We start from the raw sequence: 12,921 nt of genomic DNA, 5'->3' as shown, positions 1-12,921 counted from the left end.
TATGACAAAAAAACTAAGAGACAGCGACATAACGAATGCCATAGCCTACTGTCTTGCTAAAGACATGCTACCAATAAATGAAGGATTCAAGCAGCTAATTAAGGTAATGGATCCTTGTTACAAACTCCATGGACGTGAACATTTCTCTCAGACAGCGCTTCCAAAGCTATATAGAGAGTGCCATGAGGCTGTTGAGAAGGAGCTACAAACTGTGTTGTTCTTCGCTACTACATCCGACATGTGGTCAAGTTGCACGTCAGAAACTTACCTTAGCCTTACTGCCCACTATATCGACCAAGACTGGAATCTCTACGTCTCTTAGCTTTTTTGTCATATGGGCTGCCTTTTGTGTAGTTTGCAATATTTGTCTTTATTTATCTGAAATTGAAGTCTCAGACACAGTGTGATTTTATCCTGGTGGAAGCAAAGCAGGAAAACTGAGGGAGTTCATGATGATGTTTATGTGAAGCGCAGTTTGGATCTTCTTTTGTTGCTGGTTCAGTCAATATTGTTTGGAGAGAGATCAAACTAACAGCTTTAGAATCAGCGCAAGAAGGAACACAAAGTGCGGACCCGCCGAAACATCAGAATCAGCGAGCTGTCGGCTTTCAGCCCCGACCGTGTCCGTGCTGTCGGGTGAGAAAGTCACATCTGACTGATTCTGATCCATCGGCGGGTCGAGCTTTGTGTTTACGTCTTTGTGCAGAATCCGTGTTCCTGCTCTCATTTACTGTTTTAGCTGTTTGGTGGTTGTAGAAATTTTGTGAGGTTTAAGCTGAGATTCTGGCATTTCGGGCAAAATAAAATTATATTAAAAAAATCGATTCAGGATTTTAATGAATTGATAACACGTTATCCAAGCCAGAATTGATTTTAATCGATAAATCGATAATCAAAATCCACCCCTACAAAGGTTTCACAGGGCCAAAGTAGTGTGATTTACATGCACAAACTGGAGTCTATTAGATAGATATGATACAAACCACTGCAGTGCAGTACCTGTAATACCTACAGCATGTTCTAATCGCTCTAATAGGATATTATGGTCAACAGTATCGAACGCTGCACTGAGGTCTAGCAGGACAAGCACAGAGATGAGTCCACTGTCAGAGGCCATAAGAAGATCATTGCAACCTTCACTAAAGCTGTTTCTGTGCTGTGATGAGCTCTGAAACCTGACTGAAACTCTTCAAATAAACCATTCCTCTGCAGATGATCTGTTAGCTGTTTGACAACTACTCTTTCAAGGATCTTTGATATAAAGGAAGGTTGGAGATTGGCCTATAATTAGCTAAGACTGCTGGGTCTAGAGATGCTTTTTGAGTAAAGGTTTAACTACAGCCAGCTTGAAGGCCTGTGGTACATAGCTGATTATTAGAGATAGGTTGATCGAAGAATTAATTAATGGCAGGACTTCTTTGAGCAGTTTTGTAGGAATGGGGTCTAAAAGACACGTTGATGGTTTGGAGGAAGTAATTATTGAAGTTAACTCAAAGTGTTTTCAGGAAACAAAATGTTCTGTTAGAGTTGATTCTTTTAAGATTGTCATTTGTGCAAAGTCACATGACCATTGCTTTTATGTGTGTTGATAATATGTTCTTTCCATATTAGATTTGAACCTTTGCATACAGGCAGCAGTCTCTTCACTGTAACTTTCTATTGCACATTTTGAAACCACAAGTTTCTGTTCTTTTTAAGATTAGCAGGATAAAACTATGCTCTGTTAACGCCCGGCTTCAGTTAATTCAATTTAAGGTTGTCCATAGACTGCACTATTCCAAAACCAAATTGAACAAGATTTTTCCTAACGTTTCCCCCAAATGTGATAAATGTAAACTTGTGGACGGTACTCTTGGCCATCTTTTTTGGTCCTGTTCTACGCTTACAGCCTTTTGGACTAGTATTTTTAGTTTCTATAGCATTGTTTACGATAGGCAACTGTATCCTGACTGTCTTATGGTGATCCTGGGCTGCTCCAGCGACTCCTTGGCACTTCCCTTTGCTGTTCAACAGGCCCTCATGTTTGGTATGGTGATTGCCAAACGTCTGATTCTGGGGGAGTGGAAATCTGCCTCCCCTCCCTGCTTTAAGAGGTGGCTCGAGGAGATGGTCTCCTGTTTATACCTGGAAGAAATTTGGTTCTCTACGTCTGATTCCATGGAGAAGTTCAGGAAGATATGGGGGCCCTTTATAGACCACATTCACGTCGGCAGTAATGACACCCGGTTACGCCAATCGGAGGTCACTAAAATCAATATTGAATCGGTGTGCAACTTTGCTAAAACAATGTCGGACTCTGTAGTTTTCTCTGGTCCCCTCCCCAATCAGACCAGGAGTGACATGTTTAGCCGCATGTTCTCCTTAAATTGCTGGCTGTCTGAGTGGTGTCCCAGAAACGATGTGGGCTTCATAGATAATTGGCAAACCTTCTGGAGGAAACCTGGAGTTGTTAGGAGAGACGGCATCCATCCCACTTTGGATGGAGCAGCTCTCATTTCTAGAAATATGGACAAATTTATTAAACCCCCCAAACTATGACTATCCAGAGTTGGGACCAGGAAGCAGAGTTGCAGTCTTACACGCCTCTCTGCAGCTTCTCTCCTCCTGCTACCCCCCCAAAAACCCATCTCCATAGAGACTGTGTCAGCTTCCAAAAAGACAAAAAACAAACTAAAAACCAGCAACAAACAACTTAAACAGAAACAATCACAAAGAAAGAACAATACAGTATCCACATCTGAACCAAAGAGTAAAACAGTGAAATGTGGATTATTAAATATTAGGTCTCTCTCCTCCAAGTCTCTGTTAGTACATGACTTAATAATTGATCAACAAATCGATTTACTCTGCCTTACAGAAACCTGGTTGCAGCAGGATGATTATATTAGTTTAAATGAATCAACACCCCCGAGTCATTCTAACTACCAGAAATCTCGAAGCACAGGCCGGGGGGGGGGGGGGGGGGGGGGGGCGGTGTGGCAGCAATTTTTCACACCAGCCTACAGTGGGGCAAAAAAGTATTTAGTCAGCCACCGATTGTGCAAGTTCCCCCACCTAAAATGATGACAGAGGTCAGTAATTTGCACCAGAGGTACACGTCAACTGTGAGAGACAGAATGTGAAAAAAAAATCCATGAATCCACATGGTAGGATTTGTAAAGAATTTATTCGTAAATCAGGGTGGCAAATAAGTATTTGGTCAATAACAAAAATGCAACTCAATACTTCGTGACATAACCTTTGTTGGCAATAACAGAGGTCAAACGTTTACTATAGGTCTTTACCAGGTTTGCACACACAGTAGCTGGTATTTTGGCCCATTCCTCCATGCAGATCTTCTCGAGAGCAGTGATGTTTTGGAGCTGTCGCCGAGCAACACGGACTTTCAACTCCCGCCACAGATTTTCTATGGGGTTGAGGTCTGGAGACTGGCTAGGCCACTCCAGGACTTTCAAATGCTTCTTACGGAGCCACTCCTTTGTTGCCCGGGCGGTGTGTTTTGGATCATTGTCATGTTGGAAGACCCAGCCGCGTTTCATCTTCAAAGTTCTCACTGATGGAAGGAGGTTTTGGCTCAAAATCTCACGATACATGGCCCCATTCATTCTGTCCTTAACACGGATCAGTCGTCCTGTCCCCTTGGCAGAAAAACAGCCCCATAAGCATGATGTTCCCACCCCCATGCTTCACAGTAGGTATGGTGTTCTTGGGATGCAACTCAGTATTCTTCGTCCTCCAAACACGACGAGTTGAGTTTATACCAAAAAGTTCTACTTTGGTTTCATCTGACCACATGACATTCTCCCAATCCTCTGCTGTATCATCCATGTGCTCTCTGGCAAACTTCAGACGGGCCTGGACATGCACTGGCTTCAGCAGCGGAACACGTCTGGCACTGCGGGATTTGATTCCCTGCCGTTTTAGTGTGTTACTGATGGTGACCTTTGTTACTTTGGTCCCAGCTCTCTGCAGGTCATTCACCAGGTCCCCCCGTGTGGTTCTGGGATCTTTGCTCACCGTTCTCATGATCATTTTGACCCCACGGGATGAGATCTTGCGTGGAGCCCCAGATCGTGGGAGATTATCAGTGGTCTTGTATGTCTTCCATTTTCTGATGATTGCTCCCACAGTTGATTTCTTCACAGCAAGCTGCTTGCCTATTGTAGATTCACTCTTCCCAGTCTGGTGCAGGTCTACAATACTTTTCCTGGTGTCCTTCGAGAGCTCTTTGGTCTTGGCCATGGCGGAGTTTGGAGTCTGACTGTTTGAGGCTGTGGACAGGTGTCTTTTATACAGATGATGAGTTCAAACAGGTGCCATTCATACAGGTAACGAGTGGGGGACAGAAAAGCGTCTTACAGAAGATGTTACTGGTCTGTGAGAGCCAGAGATTTTCCTTGTTTGAGGTGACCAAATACTTATTTGCCACCCTGATTTACGGATAAATTCTTTACAAATCCTACCATGTGAATTCATGGATTTTTTTTTCACATTCTGTCTCTCACAGTTGAAGTGTACCTCTGGTGCAAATTACTGACCTCTGTCATCATTTTAAGTGGGGGAACTTGCACAATCGGTGGCTGACTAAATACTTTTTTGCCCCACTGTATTAATTAATGAAAGACCAAGACAGACTTTTAATTCATTTGAAAGCCTGATGCTTAACATTGTCCACCCCAGCTGTAAAACTCAGAAACCAGTCTTACTTGTTATCATCTATCGTCCACCTGGGCCTTACACAGAGTTTCTGTCTGATTTCTCAGACTTTATATCTAATTTAGTTCTGAGCTCAGATAAAATAATTATTGCGGGTGATTTTAACATCCATGTAGATGCTAAAAATGACAGCCTCAACATGGCATTTAATCTGTTATTAGACTCAATTGGTTTCTCTCAAAATGTAAAAGAACCCACCCACCACTTTAATCACACTCTAGATCTTGTTTTAACATATGGCATAGAAACTGAACATTTAACAGTGTTTCCTGAAAACCCTCTCCTGTCTGATCATTTCCTGATAACATTTACATTTACAATAATTGATTACACAGCGGTGAAGAGTAGACTTTATCAAAGTAGATGTCTTTCTGAAAGTGCTGTAACTAAGTTTAAGAATATAATCCACCCACTGTTATCATCTCCAATGCCCTGTACCAACATAGAGCAGAGCAGCTATCTGAACGCTACCCCAACAGAGGTCGATTATCTTGTTAATAATTTCACCTCCTCACTACGTACGACTCTGGATACTGTAGCTCCAGTGAAAACTAAGGTCTCTAATCAGAACTACCTGACTCCGTGGTATAATTCTCAAACACGTACCCTAAAGCAGATGACTCGTAATCTGGAGAGGAAATGGCGTGTCACAAATCTAGAGGATCATCATTTAGCCTGGAGAAATAGTTTGCTGCTTTATAAGAAAGCCCTCCACAAAGCCAGAACATCTTACTATTCATCACTGATTGAAGAAAATAAGAACGACCCCAGGTTTCTCTTCAGCACTGTAGCCAGGCTGACAAAAAGTCAGAGCTCTTTTGAGCCAACCATCCCTTTAACGTTCACTAGTAATGACTTCATGAACTTCTTCACAAATAAAATTTTTATCATTAGAGAAAAAATTACCAATAATCATCCCACAGATGTAATATTATCTACAGCTACTCTTAGTGCCATTGATGTTAAGTTAGACTCTTTTTCTCCAATTGATCTTTCTGAGTTAACTTCAATAATTACTTCCTCCAAACCATCAACGTGTCTTTTAGACCCCATTCCTACAAAACTGCTCAAAGAAGTCCTGCCATTAATTAATTCTTCGATCTTAAATATGATCAACCTATCTCTAATAATCGGCTATGTACCACAGGCCTTCAAGCTGGCTATAGTTAAACCTTTACTCAAAAAGCCATCTCTAGACCCAGCAGTCTTAGCTAATTATAGGCCAATCTCCAACCTTCCTTTCATATCAAAAATCCTTGAAAGAGTAGTTGTCAAACAGCTAACAGATCATCTGCAGAGGAATGGTTTATTTGAAGAGTTTCAGTCAGGTTTCAGAGCTCATCACAGCACAGAAACAGCTTTAGTGAAGGTTACAAATGATCTTCTTATGGCCTCTGACAGTGGACTCATCTCTGTGCTTGTCCTGCTAGACCTTAGCGCAGCATTCGATACTGTTGACCATAATATCCTATTAGAGCAGTGGTTCTTAACCTGGGTTCGATCGAACCCTAGGGGTTCGGTGAGTCGGTCTCAGGGGTTCGGCAGAGCCTCCACCATGACATGCACGGCTCATTTTGTGCACCAATAAAAAACATATCTATGTCTTGAATTTGAATTTATTTTTTTTTTTCACTAAAGAGGGGTTCAGTGAATGCGCATATGAAACTGGTTGGGTTCGGTACCTCCAACAAGGTTAAGAACCACTGTATTAGAGCGATTAGAACATGCTGTAGGTATTACAGGTACTGCGCTGCAGTGGTTTGTATCATATCTATCTAATAGACTCCAGTTTGTGCATGTAAATGGAGAGTCCTCTTCACACACTGAGGTTAATTATGGAGTTCCACAGGGTTCAGTGCTAGGACCAATTCTGTTTACATTATACATGCTTCCCTTAGGCAGTATCATTAGAAGACATAGCATACATTTACACTGCTATGCAGATGACACCCAGCTCTATCTGTCCATGAAGCCAGATAACACACACCAATTAGTAAAACTGCAGGAATGTCTTAAAGACATAAAGACCTGGATGGCCGCTAACTTTCTGCTTCTTAATTCAGATAAAACTGAGGTTATTGTACTCGGCCCTGAAAATCTTAGAAATATGGTATCTAACCAGATTCTTACCCTGGATGGCATTACCTTGGCCTCCAGTAACGCTGTGAGGAACCTTGGAGTCATTTTTGACCAGGACATGTCCTTCAACGCACATATTAAACAAATATGTAAGACTGCTTTCTTCCATTTGTGCAACATCTCTAAAATTAGAAATATCCTGTCTCAGAGTGACGCTGAAAAACTAGTTCATGCATTTATTACTTCCAGGCTGGACGACTGTAATTCATTATTATCAGGATGTCCAAAAAACTCGCTGAAAAGCCTTCAGTTAATCCAAAATGCTGCAGCAAGAGTGCTGACAGGGACTAGAAAGAGAGAGCATATTTCTCCTGTTTTGGCTTCCCTTCATTGGCTTCCTGTTAAGTCCAGAATTGAATTCAAAATCCTGCTCCTCACATACAAGGTCTTAAATAATCAGGCCCCATCTTATCTTAATGACCTTGTAGTACCATATCACCCTATTAGAGCACTTCGCTCTCACTCTGCAGGCCTACTTGTTGTTCCTAGAGTATTTAAAAGTAGAATGGGAAGCAGAGCCTTCAGTTTTCAGGCGCCTCTTCTGTGGAACCAGCTTCCAGTTTGGATTCGGGAGACAGACACAATCTCTACTTTTAAGATTAGGCTTAAAACTTTCCTTTTTGCTAAAGCATATAGTTAGGGCTGGACCAGGTGACCCTGAATCCTCCCTTAGTTATGCTGCAATAGATGTAGGCTGCCGGGGGATTCCCATGATGCATTGAGTTTTTCCTTTCCAGTCACCTTTCTCACTCACTATGTATTAATAGACCTCTCTGCATTGAATCATATCTGTTATTAACCTCTGTCTCTCTTCCACAGCATGTCTTTATCCTGTCTTCCTTCTCTCACCCCAACCAGTCGCAGCAGATGGCCGCCCCTCCCTGAGCCTGGTTCTGCCGGAGGTTTCTTCCTGTTAAAAGGGAGTTTTTCCTTCCCACTGTCGCCAAAGTGCTTGCTCATAGGGGGTCATATGATTGTTGGGTTTTTCTCTGTATCTATGAAGTGCCTTGACTTTTGTTGTGATTTGGCGCTATATAAATAAAATTGAATTGAATTAAGAAGGACAGTTCACGCCCTGGGTCCTGACCATGTTGTTTTAACTGCTTTCATTCTGAGCTGTTGCCCATAACTGTTATTGCATAATTGGTATCGGCTCCTCCTAGCGATCTTTGGATTTGATCTTGTGGATTTGATCTTGTGGATTGGACTCACTAGATTATGAGTTGTTTGACATGTATACCAGTTGCTTTTTTTTCTTCTCTGCTGTTCTTAATAAGTGCTGGCCGTGTACCCTGTTGTGGGGTTTGTTGCTCTGTTTCTTTTTTTTTTTTTTTTTTTTTTTTTGTTTGTTCCTGTGTTTTGTTTTTGATTTTTTGTTGTTGTTATTGTCTTTATTGTCTGTGTTCCTCTGTCCCGCTGTTTGTGAATGTGTAAAAATTTTGAAACTTGCATAAATAAATACATTAAAAAAATAAAAAATAAAAAAAAGATTAGCAGGACTGTTTACTTCTGCTTTTGTACATGTTGGTTTGTTAAAAGGTCATGCCCTATATGGAGTGACTTGAGAAGAGGTCGCGTCATGTACGATGTGACAGGAAAATCTCACACACACACACGCTCTGCTTAACTACTTGTAATTGCTGGTTGTCAATAAAAGAGACGACGAGGGAAGTCGGAGAGAGAACTTCCCTTGCGGGCAAGTAAAACCGACTGAGCTCTGAGTGTCTTGCTTCGTTCACAGTTATAGTCTCTGAGACAGCGAGGTCTGCAAGTTGAGACCTAACATGTTCAGTTTCTATGCCATATGTTAAAACAAGATCTAGAGTGTGATTGATCTGCTGTGTCAAAAGGGTCATGAATTGATTAGGTCCTGGCTTCTTTCAAACATGCTGTCATACAGCCCCCTCATCAAAAAGAGCAACTTGAACTCTTGTGTTTTTTCTCATTCCAGGCCCATTTTGGATACTATATTGTTTTGCTTTGATTTTTGTTTCAGATTTTTGGCTTGGAAGCTGACACAGTCTGTCAGGTTTATATTGTTGATTGTCATTTATGCTTAGAAATATTTAACCATATATGCTTAGAAGTGCATAATCGATTGTGTAGTGATAGGATGTGTGATCCTTAGGAGTCTGCAAAGGCTTTGTGTGCATTCCAGAGTGTTCTGGCATTCACACCCACATCCTGGGAGCATGGGAGAGGTCGTACCTGCTCTTATTGTTTTATGGTAGAATAAACGTATCTATGTCTGTTTTACTCTAAGTGCTTTTTGTTTAAATGAACTGTTGGACTTCCAGACCAGCAGGTTTAGGGAAGTCTTTATGGGGTCACACTCTGACACACACACACACACACACACACACACACACACACACACACACACACACACACACACACACACACACACACACACACACACACACACACACACAGGCAAGGTACTCTTTGTGTGTATGATGTCATATGTTAATGAACCTATGTATATTCATGTAACCTCAATAAAAGAGCAGTGTTACGGGGGAGCGGACGAGAGCAACTGGGGTCAAGCGAAGGAACGGCGTTTGTCCAGTTCTCTCCCGTGCATGAGAAACATAACGAACTTTGCCTACTCGTGTCTTGCTTCTGCTGTGTACTTAAATTGTCTTGAACGTTCCAGCGAAAAGGTTTAAGCTACAAACCTATCACAGTCTCTAATGGATGGGGTGTTGGGTGATAACAGGAGACGAGAAGCTGCAGATGTGCTAACACAAAGTCAGAATAACTTAATTTGTTTTGCAGGATGTTTCACAAAATGAAAATACATATGTGGTGGGGCGTGCACTGCGGTGCCATGCGGACACACCTTCAGAGTATCCACAATCACACCTGTTTTGTTAAAACACAGGGAATCAGCGTTGGAAGTTGATGTGGACTGTGGTGCGATGTGTAATAAAGATGGCTCTGAACTACGTGTCTCAATCACACCACAATGGTGCCAAAAACCCAGGAAGCGGCACAGCGGAGCCAGAAAAGAGAGGAACTGCTCCAGATGGCGGCCGTCCAGCGGGAGCAGGCGGCGGAGCAGCAGGAAGAGCAGCTGTGCCTACTGGGGGAGGAGAAGCCGCTGCGTGAGGGCCCACTCCACACTGTGAGACAAACTGCACACAAACAGTTTGTGTGTTTGCTGATGTTTGTTGAGCTGATAGAAACACTGTATCTGAAATTACCTGACACTTAAATAAAAGTAACTCCCTGGATGCTGAAGTACTGCAACCACAATTTATAGACACCTGCAATCAGTAGCGGTTTTTGATATGGGCGACATGGGTGGTTGCCCAGGGCGACATCACGGGCATTAATAACAACAAAAAATTGCTCGCGCATATTTGGAATGTCATAGGCACCGATCGGTTTTCTATCGCCCATTTGCTGGGAGTAAAGGCGTCCTCCATTTGCGAGGTGCGCCTGCTGCTTGCAGTACAGGAGAGGGCGGGGCTTCTCTGGCTGGCTGGAGCAGCATCTAATAACCAACTCGCAAAATAAAACAAAATAAAAACAAACCAACAAACACAAAAACACCAGACATCATGATACAGACCTACAATTTACACCGATGTTTTTTCGAAATTCTATAACAGTGAGCGTGAGAGCCCTCGGTGCGCCTGCTCGCTGCTGAAGTCAAAGTAAACTTTATTGTCATCTCCGCTACCAACCCGTTCTCACTCCCGACGCGTAAAATAATGACGAGTGCCGCTACATACAGTCCAGTATATAGCGAGACGAGACGACGAGGCTCCAGTTACAGCAGTGCAAGTAAACAAACAATAAATATAAGTTCAAGGTTCAAGGTTCTTTATTTGTCACATGCATAGTCATACAAGTATAACACACAGTGAAATGTAGCCTGACACGCTCCTCGACATGTGCAAAAATGGGGGGAGGGGGGGGTAGAGGAAGAACATTATATATATATATATAGTATATACATTGGGTGAATGTGCAGTAGTAGCAGCAAGCAGGTGAATTCTGTACATTAATATGAATAGACATCTGACTATTTTACAGGATAGACAATATAAACATATTTAAAATTAAAGGAATTTGAAATGTACATTGTTCCTTGGTTTAGTGTCTGGAAGAGAGTCCTGTCTCAGTCAATTACAGATGATGTGAGAGGGCGGGTGTGTGTGTTTAGGGCCCGGATGGCTTGGGGATAGAAGCTCCTCTTGAGTCTCTCTGTCCTTGCCCGGATGATGCGGAACCTTCTACCAGATTGCAGGAGTTGGAACAGTTTGTTGCAATAATGGGACGGGTCCTTCAGTATCTGCGTGCTCTAGTCTGGTATCTCCTGGTGTAGGTGTCCTGAAGCGGGGGGAGAGCAATCCTGCAGCAGCGTTCTGCTGTACGGATCACTCTCTGGAGAACTTTTTGGTCCTTCACACAGCTGTTCCCAAACCACGATGTCATGTTCTGTGTGAGGATGCTCTCCACAGCGCCTGTATAGAAAATCCTGAGGATCTTTGGAGAGACCCTGAACTTCCTCAGTTGTCGTAGGTGATACAGGCGCTGCCTAGCCTTTTTGGTCTGGGCCTGAATGTGGGCAGCCCATGTCAGGTCTGAGGAGATGTGGACACCAAGATACTTGAAGGACTGCACCCTCTCCACTGGAGCTCCATTGATGATAATGGGCTTGTAGTCTCTGTGCTGACCCCTTCTGAAGTCCACCACCAGCTCCTTGGTCTTGCCGACGTTCAGCTGGAGGTGGTTGTCCTGGCACCAAGATGCCAGATTCTTCACTTCATCCATGTAGGCCGCCTCATCGTTGTTGGAGATGGCACCCAACACCACTGTGTCGTCAGCAAACTTCACAATGGTGTTGGAGCCATGGGTGGCCACACAGTCTGAAGTGTAGAGGGAGTAGAGCAGTGGCGAGAGGACACATCCCTGTGGTGCTCCTGTGTTGATGGTGATGCTGTTAGAGACGCAGCTACCCACCCTCACCACCTGAGTTCTGCCAGTGAGGAAGTCCAACACCCATGCACACAGACGGCTGTTAAGTCCCAGATCCCTGAGCTTAGTGAACAGTCTGCAGGGCACTATTGTGTTAAACGCTGAACTGTAATCAACAAACAGCATTCGCACATAGTTACCCTGTTTCTTGTCCACGTGGCTGAGAGTGGTGTGCAGGACGTGGGCGATGGCATCCTCTTTGGATCTGTTGGATCTGTAGGGGAACTGCAGCGGATCTGTGGTGTCTGGGATGGAGGAGGAGATGATGTTCTTCAGCAGCCTCTCAAACACCTTCATTACTACCGAGGTCAGTGCAACTGGCCAGTAATCGTTCAGGGATGAGGGTTTGCTGTTCTTGGGCACAGGGATGATGGTGGATCTTTTGAAGCATGTGGGGACCACAGACTTCGCCAGGGACTCGTTGAAGATGTAAGTGAACACACCTGCTAGCTGGTCAGCACAGCAGCGCAGCAGACGGCCGGTGATGCCGTCTGGCCCCGCCGCTTTCCTTGTGTTCACTCTCCTCAATGCCGCTCGGACGTCATGCTCCACGATGCTGGTCACCGGTCTCTCGCTGATGACGTCACTGTCCTCGGTAGTCAGGCGGTAGATAGCATTAGCCGCCTGGCTAACCTCGAAATGGGCGTAGAACTGATTCAGCTCGTTGGTGAATGCAGAGTCGGCGTTGATCGGCGCAGTGTCCCTGGCTTTGTAGTCCGTAATGGTGCGTAGTCCGTGCCACATACTCCGTGTGTCGCCCTGGTGGAAGCAGGACTCCACACGTTCCCGGTACCAGCGTTTGGCATCTCTCACCGCGCGCCGCACACTGTATGAGGCCGCTTTGTAGGCGCTCATATCGCCAGTGGTGAGACCCGCGTTGTAGGAGGCGGTCCTGGCGTTTACTGCAGTGCGGATCGATCTGTCCATCCACGGTTTCTGGTTTGGGAATGGGGTGACTCTCGCAGTGGGGATAATCTCCTCCGCTAGCATATTGACGAAGCATCCGGGCAAGGACAGAGAGACTCAAGAGGAGCTTCTATCCCCAAGCCATCCGGGCCCTAAACACACACACCCGCC

Source organism: Diplotaxodon limnothrissa, linkage group LG19, assembly GCF_057381915.1.
Source record: "Diplotaxodon limnothrissa isolate DT_005_m linkage group LG19, D_limnothrissa_male_GT1.1, whole genome shotgun sequence".
NCBI classification, from domain to species: Eukaryota; Metazoa; Chordata; class Actinopteri; order Cichliformes; family Cichlidae; genus Diplotaxodon; species Diplotaxodon limnothrissa.
This window is presented reverse-complemented; position numbering follows the sequence as displayed.